At 41.6% G+C, this 12,547-nt stretch overlaps 1 protein-coding gene across 1 annotated transcript in view; it reads right to left on the reverse strand.

The window, feature by feature from the left end:
- LOC128685938 (uncharacterized) overlaps positions 1 to 12,547 on the reverse strand; it is a gene marked incomplete at its 5' end in the record, with an annotated part of 637,739 nt that overhangs the window by 234,186 nt on the left and 391,006 nt on the right.

Genomic DNA, 12,547 nt, shown 5'->3' on the forward strand with positions numbered 1-12,547 from the left:
TTTGTTTGGTAGTAGCTTGGTAGACAGCAACCTCTCAGGGAGGCACTACCATCCTGCCAAGTGAATGTAAAATGGAAGCCTGTATTTGTTTTACATGATGGTAGGATTGTTGGTGTTTTTTATCGATCTCATAAACATGCAAGATTTCAGGTATGTCTTGCTACTTCTACTTACACTTAGGTCACACTACACATGCACATACACATTCAAGTATACACACACTCATCTGAGTTTTCTTTGATTTTATCTTAACTCCTTAAGGAAGGAGCAATTAAAATCACCAATTTTTTTTTCTCAGATTTCAATGAGATTCTGACAGTGGATTAAGCAGCATAAAAAAAATGTATAGGCTGTATTTGTTTTGACTGTTAGCCTTCAAGTTAGATAGAAAAAAATAAATTATGCACAATTTTATGGGTCATAAAACTTTCCTGTTTCAACTAAGTTGGGAAGATGTACAATGCTCTAGTTCACATCAGATGAAAGATAAAGGCTAGATTATTGTTGACCCATGGCATTTCAGCAATAATGTCAGTACATTCCATAAAAAAAAGCTAAAGTCAGTAACTTTTTTTATGGAAAAAAATCATTAATAAAAAAGCTGTAAACAATATCATAAATCCTCCCTGGGTGTTGGCAGAACCATCATTCCTCAATAATGTGTGCAAAAATCATGACAACCCTATTAATACTTATTGCACAAAACGAAAACAATGTCAATAACTTATTTCTGATTATTTCTTTTTTTTTTTTGTTTGGTGTGATACTCTACGGTTACAACACACCAAATCTGAGTGTGTTGCACTACTCCTTCCTTGTTGACAGCATGCAGGCTACTAAGGGAGACACTCACCGTGTTTTACACTTTAGCCAGCACAGAAGTTGCCATGTAGAGTACATTTAGAATGAAACAATCATAAAAATTGCAATTTTTGGAGGGAAAAAAACCCCACTAACTGCCAACATGTATTTTTGATGACAGCAAGAACAAAAAAAAAAAAAAATACATTTAATGAAAAATATACGTACTTAACCCTTTCAGGGTCCATGCCGTAGATCTATGGCTTTACGTTGAGGGTCCAAACTGTTGATCTACTCCAAAATTCTAGCGGCATCAAATTTAGCCAAGAAGGCTGGTAGGTCTACATCTGAGAGAATGGGTCTGGGTGGTCAGTGTGCACACTATAGAAAAAATCTGGACGCATGCATGGCATTGTGGGAATGCCGCTGAAGTAGCTTTGTTCATTATGCCTGGTGGCAAGGAAGCTCTCACTCCCCACTCACTCTCTTGGCGAATTCTGACTCTCCTCTTCACAACTTACAGTTCTAAGACTTATGGAAGTGGATCTGAAGAGGAATTCTATGGTTTTGAACTAAACGGTACCATTGTACCATATGGTACAATGGTGGCATGCCATACAATGGTATATGATACAATGGTACCATATGGAACAATGTACCATATAGTACATTGTACCATATGGTACATTATACCATATGGTACATTGTACCATATGGTACAGGGTACAAGGACCCTAATGGAAACAAGTCTGTCTGACTTTTTCGGGTTATCCTAGGTTCTCCAAACATATGCTGCTATGTATGATAATCTATGTAACTTTATTTGTGTACAGTGGACCCCCGCTTAACGATCACCTCCAAATGCGACCAATTATGTAAGTGTATTTATGTAAGTACGTTTGTACGTGTATGTTTGGGGGTCTGAAATGGACTAATCTACTTCACAATATTCCTTACGGGAACAAATTCGGTCAGTACTGGCACCTGAACATACTTCTGGAGTGAAAAAATATCGTTAACCGGGGGTCCACTGTATACCTAAATAAACTTATGATGCCACATGTGCTTGAGTAAGTTTATTCAGGTGTACACAAATACAGTTACATAGATTATCATACATAGCAGCATATGTATAAAATCCTAGGATAACCCCAAAAAGTCAAGAGTGACTTATTTCCATAGGGATCAATGTATCTGTACCATATGGTATCCTGTACCATATGGTACCCTGCACCATATGGTATCCTATACTGTATGGTACCCTATACCATATAGTACAATGTACCATATGGTACCCTGTAACGTATGATACCATGTACCATATGGTCAGTTGGAGATGTTGATGCCACAAGGCCAAGACTGAGTGAATGGCGACGCAAGCTAGCTAGTGACTCGGCAGTTTCCAAGACAAAGCACTTTGTCATCCACTTCAAGGAACATGTCGAGTGGCTGTGCATTTGTAAATATATAATAGAACCTGGAGGTTACCTGGAGGTTATTCCGGGGATCAATGCCCCCACGGCCTGGTCCACGACCAGGCCTCCTGATGGATCAGGGTCTGATCAACTAGACTGTTACTGCTGGCTGCACGCAATCCAACGTACGAGCCACAGCCCGGCTGATCCGGCACTGACTTTAGGTATCTGTCCAGCTCTCTCTTGAAGGCAGCCAGGGGTTTATTGGCAATTCCCATAATGCTTGATGGGAGGCTGTTGAACAGTCTTGGGCCCGGGACACTTATGGTGTTTTCCCTTAGTGTACCAGTGGCGCCCCTACTTTTTATTGGGGGCATTTTGCAGCGCCTGCCCAGTCTTTTACTTTCATAGGGAGTGATTTCTGTGTGCAGATTTGGGACCATTCCTTCCAGGATTTTCCAAGTGTAGATTATGATATATCTCTCCATCCTGCATTCCAACGAGTACAAGTCAAGTGCTTCCAAGCGTTCCCAGTAGTTAACCCTTTGACTGTCGCAACCCCCAATCCTGAGGTGTCTCCTGGTGTCGCAAAATTAAAAAAAAAAAAAATTATTTTTTCTTATGAAATGATAGAGAATCTTTTCCCGATTGTAATGACACCAAAAAAACGAAATTTGAAAGAAAACTGACGGAATTATGCTCTCGCGAAGTTAGCGACCTCGGCGCTGTTTACAAATCCGTGATTTCGCCCACTTTGAGCCCTATTTTCAGCTAATTCCATTATTCCAGTCGCCCAAACTCATAGCTATTTCTTTAGAACTACATTTTTTCTATCGACTGAGTACAAGAAACTGCCCATTTTCCGATTTCAACTACCTAATAATGTGGTCAGAAATTTGCAATTTGGCCAATTTCACGAAAACTAAAAAATATGACAATTTCAAAATAAGGTCCAGAATGAACAATGCAGACATTCCTGGTTCTAAAATAACATTTTCTTTGCTCATCAGTCATGTCTCCAGGCCCCTCTAATATTACTCTTGCTTTCTATTTTGAATTTTTATTCAAACAAAAAATAGAAGACACTATTATGCAGACTACTGCAATACTGTAATAATTGTATAAATAACATCAACCCATTCATGACTGCATATTAGAATGGCTAATTGGACATTTATTGGACAATGGCATCATTTGTTTACTTTTGAACATTGGCAAAAATCAAACATTTCCCTAACTTTGAGCTCCATTTCTAGGTTCTTTTTATAGTAAATTCAATCAAAATCACCTCTATTTCTATAATATGTTTTCCATTCTATCAAATTATTATTATTATTGTTCTTCTTTATTTCTTCTATCGTCCATGGGGAAGTGGAAAAGAATCTTTCCTCCGTAAGCCATGCGTGTCGTATGAGGCGACTAAAATGCCGGGAGCAATGGGCTAGTAACCCCTTCTCCTGTAGACACTTACTAAAAAAGAGAAGAAAACTTTATGAAACTGGGATGCTTAAATGTGCGTGGATGTAGTGCGGATGACAAGAAACAGATGATTGCTGATGTTATGAATGAAAAGAAGTTGGATGTCCTGGCCCTAAGCGAAACAAAGCTGAAGGGGGTAGGAGAGTTTCAGTGGGGGGAAATAAATGGGATTAAATCTGGAGTATCTGAGAGAGTTAGAGCAAAGGAAGGGGTAGCAGTAATGTTAAATGATCAGTTATGGAAGGAGAAAAGAGAATATGAATGTGTAAATTCAAGAATTATGTGGATTAAAGTAAAGGTTGGATGCGAGAAGTGGGTCATAATAAGCGTGTATGCACCTGGAGAAGAGAGGAATGCAGAGGAGAGAGAGAGATTTTGGGAGATGTTAAGTGAATGTATAGGAGCCTTTGAACCAAGTAAGAGAGTAATTGTGGTAGGGGACCTGAATGCTAAAGTAGGAGAAACTTTTAGAGAGGGTGTGGTAGGTAAGTTTGGGGTGCCAGGTGTAAATGATAATGGGAGCCCTTTGATTGAACTTTGTATAGAAAGGGGTTTAGTTATAGGTAATACATATTTTAAGAAAAAGAGGATAAATAAGTATACAAGATATGATGTAGGGCGAAATGACAGTAGTTTGTTGGATTATGTATTGGTAGATAAAAGACTGTTGAGTAGACTTCAGGATGTACATGTTTATAGAGGGGCCACAGATACATCAGATCACTTTCTAGTTGTAGCTACACTGAGAGTAAAAGGTAGATGGGATACAAGGAGAATAGAAGCATCAGGGAAGAGAGAGGTGAAGGTTTATAAACTAAAAGAGGAGGCAGTTAGGGTAAGATATAAACAGCTATTGGAGGATAGATGGGCTAATGACAGCATAGGCAATGGGGTCGAAGAGGTATGGGGTAGGTTTAAAAATGTAGTGTTAGAGTGTTCAGCAGAAGTTTGTGGTTACAGGAAAGTGGGTGCGGGAGGGAAGAGGAGCGATTGGTGGAATGATGATGTGAAGAGAGTAGTAAGGGAGAAAAAGTTAGCATATGAGAAGTTTTTACAAAGTAGAAGTGATGCAAGGAGGGAAGAGTATATGGAGAAAAAGAGAGAGGTTAAGAGAGTGGTGAAGCAATGTAAAAAGAGAGCAAATGAGAGAGTGGGTGAGATGTTATCAACAAATTTTGTTGAAAATAAGAAAAAGTTTTGGAGTGAGATTAACAAGTTAAGAAAGCCTAGAGAACAAATGGATTTGTCAGTTAAAAATAGGAGAGGAGAGTTATTAAATGGAGAGTTAGAGGTATTGGGAAGATGGAGGGAATATTTTGAGGAATTGTTAAATGTTGATGAAGATAGGGAAGCTGTGATTTCGTGTATAGGACAAGGAGGAATAACATCTTGTAGGAGTGAGGAAGAGCCAGTTGTGAGTGTGGGGGAAGTTCGTGAGGCAGTAGGTAAAATGAAAGGGGGTAAGGCAGCCGGGATTGATGGGATAAAGATAGAAATGTTAAAAGCAGGTGGGGATATAGTTTTGGAGTGGTTGGTGCAATTATTTAATAAATGTATGCAAGAGGGTAAGGTACCTAGGGATTGGCAGAGAGCATGCATAGTTCCTTTGTATAAAGGCAAAGGGGATAAAAGAGAGTGCAAAAATTATAGGGGGATAAGTCTGCTGAGTATACCTGGTAAAGTGTATGGTAGAGTTATTATTGAAAGAATTAAGAGTAAGTCGGAGAATAGGATAGCAGATGAACAAGGAGGCTTTAAGAAAGGTAGGGGGTGTGTGGACCAGGTGTTTACAGTGAAACATTTAAGTGAACGGTATTTAGATAAGGCTAAAGAGGTCTTTGTGGCATTTATGGATTTAGAAAAGGCGTATGACAGGGTGGATAGGGGGGCAATGTGGCAGATGTTGCAAGTGTATGGTGTAGGAGGTAGGTTACTGAAAGCAGTGAAGAGTTTTTACGAGGATAGTGAGGCTCAAGTTAGAGTATGTAGGAAAGAGGGAAATTATTTCCCAGTAAAAGTAGGCCTTAGACAAGGATGTGTGATGTCACCGTGGTTGTTTAATATATTTATAGATGGGGTTGTAAGAGAAGTAAATGCGAGGGTCTTGACAAGAGGCGTGGAGTTAAAAGATAAAGAATCACACACAAAGTGGGAGTTGTCACAGCTGCTCTTTGCTGATGACACTGTGCTCTTGGGAGATTCTGAAGAGAAGTTGCAGAGATTGGTGGATGAATTTGGTAGGGTGTGCAAAAGAAGAAAATTAAAGGTGAATACAGGAAAGAGTAAGGTTATGAAAGATTGAATATCAGATTGGAGGGAGAGAGTATGGAGGAGGTGAATGTATTCAGATATTTGGGAGTGGACATGTCAGCGGATGGGTCTATGAAAGATGAGGTGAATCATAGAATTGATGAGGGGAAAAGAGTGAGTGGTGCACTTAGGAGTCTGTGGAGACAAAGAACTTTGTCCTTGGAGGCAAAGATGGGAATGTATGAGAGTATAGTTTTACCAACGCTCTTATATGGGTGTGAAGCATGGGTGATGAATGTTGCAGCGAGGAGAAGGCTGGAGGCAGTGGAGATGTCATGTCTGAGGGCAATGTGTGGTGTGAATATAATGCAGAGAATTCGTAGTTTGGAAGTTAGGAGGAGGTGCAGGATTGCCAAAACTGTTGTCCAGAGGGCTGAGGAAGGGTTGTTGAGGTGGTTCGGACATGTAGAGAGAATGGAACGAAACAGAATGACTTCAAGAGTGTATCAGTCTGTAGTGGAAGGAAGGCAGGGTAGGGGTCGACCTAGGAAAGGTTAGAGAGAGGGGGTAAAGGAGGTTTTGTGTGCGAGGGGCTTGGACTTCCAGCAGGCATGCGTGAGCATGTTTGATAGGAGTGAATGGAGACAAATGGTTTTTAACACTTGACGTGCTGTTGGAGTGTGAGCAAAGTAACATTTATGAAGGGGTTCAGGGAAACCGGCAGGCCGAACTTGAGTCCTGGAGATGGGAAGTACAGTGCCTGCACTCTGAAGGAGGGGTGTTAATGTTGCAGTTTAAAAACTGTAGTGTGAAGCACCCTTCTGGCAAGACAGTGATGGAGTGAATGATGGTGAAAGTTTTTCTTTTTTGGGCCACCCTGGCTTGGTGGGAATCGGCCAGTGTGATAATAAAAAAAATAATAATAAAAAATAATATTATTATAATCAAAAAGAAGCGCTAAGCCACAAGGGCTATACAGCGCTGCAGGGTAGGGAAGGAAGCGAGGGTATTGGATGGCAGAAGGGAGGAGGGATGATCAGCAGGTTACAGAAAACAGCGGGGCAGGGGATTGTACGGGAGTAGAAGGTAGCAAGAGATTGAAGTAGAAAAGGCTGAAGGTATCAGAATTTGTGAAGTAAGTCAGTTGTTGTCAAAAAGTCAATGAGAGAGTCCGGATGAAAGGTGGGTCCATCAGCGAGAAGGGAAGGTAAAGAGAGAGCAGCGGAGCGAAGACGACGACAGAGGTAAATTCTGCATGCTCGTTGATAAAGTGGGCAGTCCAACAGAATGTGGCTGACTGATAATGGAGCTTGGCAATTCTCACAGAGAGGAGCAGGACACCTCTCCATGAGATATTCATGAGTAAGACGAGTATGGCCAATGCGAAGACGGGAGAGAGTAGTCTCCCAACCTCGACACTGGTGATAAGAAGACGGCCAGTAACCTATACTCGGTTTAATAGACCAACGTTGTTGCCAACGGGTGTGAAGGTGGGAAGATATTGCAGCAAAATAGTCCGTAAATGGAATACCTCTATAAGAAACTGGTAGGTCACGTACTGCTGACCGTGCAGCAGTGTCTGCCTGTTCATTGCCCTGTACGTCAACATGACCAGGGACCCAACAAAAAACAATATCTTTATGCTTGGTAAAGATGCGGCGTAGCCAAAGTTGGATATGGAGGACTAAGGGGTGAGGTATATCAAATTTATGTATAGCCTGTAAAGCACTAAGGGAGTCTGAGACAACCAAAAATGATGACACAGGCATAGATGCAATACGGATAAGTGCTGTAAGGATGGCATACAATTCAGCAGTAAAAATACTAGCCGAAGATAGTAAATGCCCTTGTACGATGCTGTCCGGAAACACTGCTGCGAATCCTACGCCGTCAGAAGACTTAGAGCCATCTGTGTACACAGCAATGGCATGAGAATGAGAGTGAAAGTGGTCAAGAAAAAGAGAGTGAGAAGCGACCATAGACAGTTGGGCTTTCGAGCAAGGGAGGGAGAAAGAACAGACTCGAACAGCTGGAACTTCCCAGGGGGGTAGGGAAAAGTGAGATGCTACATGTACATAGAAAGGTGGTAGTTGAAGAGAAGACAAGAGCGAATGAAGACGAAGAGAGAAGGGATGGAGTAAACAGGGGCGGCGAACAAATAAAGAATGTCTACTAATATCAGTGACCATTCTATAAATGGAAGGATTGCGGAGATCATGAGAGCGTACATAGTAGCGCAGGCAATGGGCATGATGGCGATCGGATAAGGATGGAACGTTCGCTTCTGCATAGAGGCTCTCGACAGGGGAAGAGCGAAAAGCACCAAGGCATAAACGTAATCCTTGGTGATGAATGGGGTTAAGGCAAGAGAGGGTAGCAGGAGATGCCACTGAATAGATCTGGTCACCATAATCAAGTTTCGATAAAATAAGGGTGGAATGTAGGCGAAGGAGGGTTCGACAATCAGCTCCCCATGAAAGATGAGCAAGGGTTTTAAGAAGGTTCAGCCGGCTGTGACAAGTTGCCTTCAGAGAGGTAATGTGAGGTTTCCAGGACAACCTACAATCAAAGAGGAGGCCCAGAAACTTGACTGTATCACGTTCAGGGATACGGGAGCCATAGAGGTACAAAGGATGATCGGAGATGACAGAGCGTCTAGTGAAAGTAATTTGGTGGGTTTTAGTGCTGGAAAATTTAAACCCACGTGTGGTGGCCCAATTGGAAACACGGTCGACTGCATGTTGGAGAGAAACTGTAATGAGGTGACAGTCAGCGCCTGCACAGGCAATAGCGAAGTCATCAACATAGAGTGATGACCCCATTCTATCAAATGAGACCACGAAAACGAGAATACAACCATAAATACTATACGAAAATAGACCACAAATTCGTCATTTTAATTAAAAAAAACGGTCGGATTTTTTTTTTCTCATTATGCACTGCATGCTCCAGGATTTTTTTTATTTGGTGCACACTGACCCCACAGACCCATTCTCTCACATGTGGGCCTACCAGCTTTCTCCTGCTTGATTTGAAGCCGCTAGAATTTATGAGAATATATACGTCAAACACGGTACCTCGTAAGACGTATATATATGGCCGCAACAGTCAAAGGGTTAAGGTGCTTGACAGAACTTATACGTGTAGTAAAGGATCTCTGTACACTCTCTAGATCTGCGATTTCACCTGCTTTGAATGGAGATGTTAATGTACAGCAGTATTCCAGCCTAGAGAGAACAAGTGATTTGAAAAAGATCATCACTGGCTTGGCATCTCTCGTTTTGAACGTTCTCATTATTTTCTTTGCATGTGCGATCGTGGCACTGTTGTGATCCTTGAAAGTGAGATCCTCAGACATTACTACTCCCAGTTCCCTTACATTTTTGCATATTTTTGTTGTAAACAATTATTGTAACTGAAATAATGATGAAAATATTAGTGTGTTTATTGTGTTGAATACAACAGTACCATATGGTACAATGAACCATATGGTATCATTGTACCATATGGTACCATTTCACCACATGGTACCATAAGGTACCATTGCACCATATGGTACCATTGTATCAAATGGTACCACTGTATGAAATGGTACCACTGTATGAAATGGTGCCACTGTACCATATTCTACCATATGGTACCATTGTATCATATGGTGCCATTGTACCATATTGTACCATATGGTACCACTGTACCATATGGTACTGTTGCACCCTATGGCACTATTGTACCATGTGGTACCGTTGTATTCAACACAACCGGACTAATATTTTCATCATTTTGTTTACAATAAACTTGTAAACAAGTTTTGTAAGCAATGTAATGATAAACAAATTAGTGCAGTTATCGTGTTGAATACAATGAGTGTACACTTATACAATATACATTATATTGGTCTCACAGGCCACAAGTGTTATGAGAAAAACAAAAAAAAATTAGAAAAGAAAAGAAAAAAGCATAAAAGACGTAAAATAAAAAAAATGCGATTTTGTGGAAGTCGCTGATGTTGCCGCCACCCAGTCAATTTGGGTCAACTTCTTGCTGCTGTATCTTGGTAAGTACTGATCAGAATTTTTTTTTTTTTTTTAATACCATCACAAAAAATAATATCTTTAATTCTATAAGAAATTTTTTTTTGTTTTTTTTTTTTAAAATTTGTTGGACACTGGGGCACCCCTTCAGATTTTGGCCTTGGACCCAGAAAGAGTTAAAAATATGATAAAAACAAGCTGATTACATCAAAATGTTGCCAGAATTTTGTACTATTTTTCAGTAACCTGGAGTTTACCTGGAGAGAGTTCCGGGGGTCAATGCCCCCGCGGCCCGGTCTGTGACCAGGCCTCCTGGTGGATCAGAGCCTGATCAACCAGGCTGTTGCTGCTGGCTGCACGGAAACCAACGTATGAGCCACAGCCCGGCTGGTCAGGAACCGACTTTAGGTGCTTGTCCAGTGCCAGCTTGAAGACTGCCAGGGGTCTGTTGGTAATCCCCCTTATGTATGCTGGGAGGCAGTTGAACAGTCTCGGGCCCCTGACACTTATTGTATGGTCTCTTAACATGCTAGTGACACCCCTGCTTTTCATTGGGGGGATGTTGCATCATCTGCCAAGTCTTTTGCTTTCGTAGTGAGTGATTTTCGTGTGCAAGTTCGGTACTAGTCCCTCTAGGATTTTCCAGGTGTATATAATCATGTATCTCTCCCACCTGCATTCCAGGGAATACAGGTTTAGGAACCTCAAGCGCTCCCAGTAATTGAGGTGTTTTATCTCCGTTATGCACGCCGTGAAGGTTCTCTGTACATTTTATAGGTCAGCAATTTCACCTGCCTTGAAAGGTGCTGTTAGTGTGCAGCAATATTCCAGCCTAGATAGAACAAGTGACCTGAAGAGTGTCATCAAGGGCTTGGCATCCCTAGTTTTGAAGGTTCTCATTATCCATCCTGTCATTTTTCTAGCAGATGCGACTGATACAATGTTATGGTCCTTGAAGGTGAGATCCTCCAACATGATCACTCCCAGGTCTTTGACGTTGGTGTTTCGCTCTATTTTGTGGCTAGAATTTGTTTTGTACTCTGATGAAGATTTAATTTCCTCGTGTTTACCATATCTGAGTAATTGATATTTCTCATCTTAACCCTTTGAGGGTTTTGGTCGTACTAGTACGTCTTACGCGTAGGGGTTTTTGTCGTACTAGTACGCATAAATTCTAGCGGCCTCAAATCTCACAGGAAAAGGCTGATAAGCCTAGATGTGAGAGAATGGGTCTGTGTGGTGGGTGTGCACAGTAGGAAAAAAATCTGGGACCCAGTGGTGCATTGTGGGAATGCCATCATAGTACACAATTTCCACCGTGCCCTGTGGTAAGAAGTTCCTCACTCCTCGGCGAATTGGGACACTTTTGTTCCCCAGTGACAGTTCTAATACAGATGGAAGTGACAGTGATGATGAGTTTCAAGGTTCTGGTGAGGTTTTGACCGAAACTAATGACCATAATATGGGTAATAGTGAGGAAAACCCAGACAACCCACAGCCTTCCACCTCTGGTGCTGGGCCATCTTGTTCACGTTCAGTTGTACCAGAATCAAAGAGGAAACTCCTATTTTCCAAAATCCCAGACTCAGATGTGAGCATTGGTGATGATAGTGATAGTGATTATGAACTACAAGCTCTTCAAACTTGTTCCAAGAATGGAGGAGGAGGAGGAGGCAGAGGAGGAGGAGGCAGAGGAGGAGGAGGCAAGAGGAGGAGGAGGAGGCAAGAGGAGGAGGAGGCAAGAGGAGGAGGAGGCAGAGGAGGAGGAGGAGGAGGAGGAGGAGGAGGAGGAGGAAGAAGAGGAGGAGGAGGAGGAGGAGGAAGAGGAAGAAGAGGAGGAGGAGGAAGAAGAAGAGGAGGAGGAGGAAGAAGAATACGTAATGATAACAATAATACATAATAATAATAATACATAATAATAATAATACATAATAATAATACATAATAATAATAATAGGTAATAATAAATGTTCACCCATGACAGTAACAAGATAAGGGGAGATAACATCTGATAAGTGCTGACGTTTGATGAGGGTAAATGAGGGTAGAGCTGATGCCAAAAGATGAGATAAACATCTCCCTCCCTTTGTTTTTGCTGGTATACTAACGTTTCTGTCTGTCTATTTGCCTGTCTGTCAAGCTCCCTGTCTACCCATCTAGCTCTCTGTCTCAGAGAGCCACAAGACTGTGTCATCACTTTTGCTCACATCTTCAAGCAGAGTATAGCACTTTGTCTGGGTTTCTTGGGTTATCCTAGGTAATTTATACTATGTATACTTGCATTTATGTGTACCTGTGAGACAGAGATAAAAAGACAGATAGAATGAGGGAGAAAGATAATTAGATAGAATGGAGGAAGGGAAGCAGCATCCGACCCCATTGTTTTGACAGGCGGGAGGGGGGAGTGAGTAATGAGACAATATGTCATTTTGACAGCTGCCGACTCCTGGTAATTTACACTATGGAGGAGGAGGAGAAGGAGAAGGAGGAAGAGTAGGGGGAAGAGGAAGAAGAGGAGGAGGAGGAAGAGGAGGAGGAGGAAGAGGAAGAGTAGGAGGAAGAGGAATAAGA

This window comes from Cherax quadricarinatus, chromosome 9 (genome assembly GCF_038502225.1).
Source record: "Cherax quadricarinatus isolate ZL_2023a chromosome 9, ASM3850222v1, whole genome shotgun sequence".
NCBI lineage: Eukaryota > Metazoa > Arthropoda > Malacostraca > Decapoda > Parastacidae > Cherax > Cherax quadricarinatus.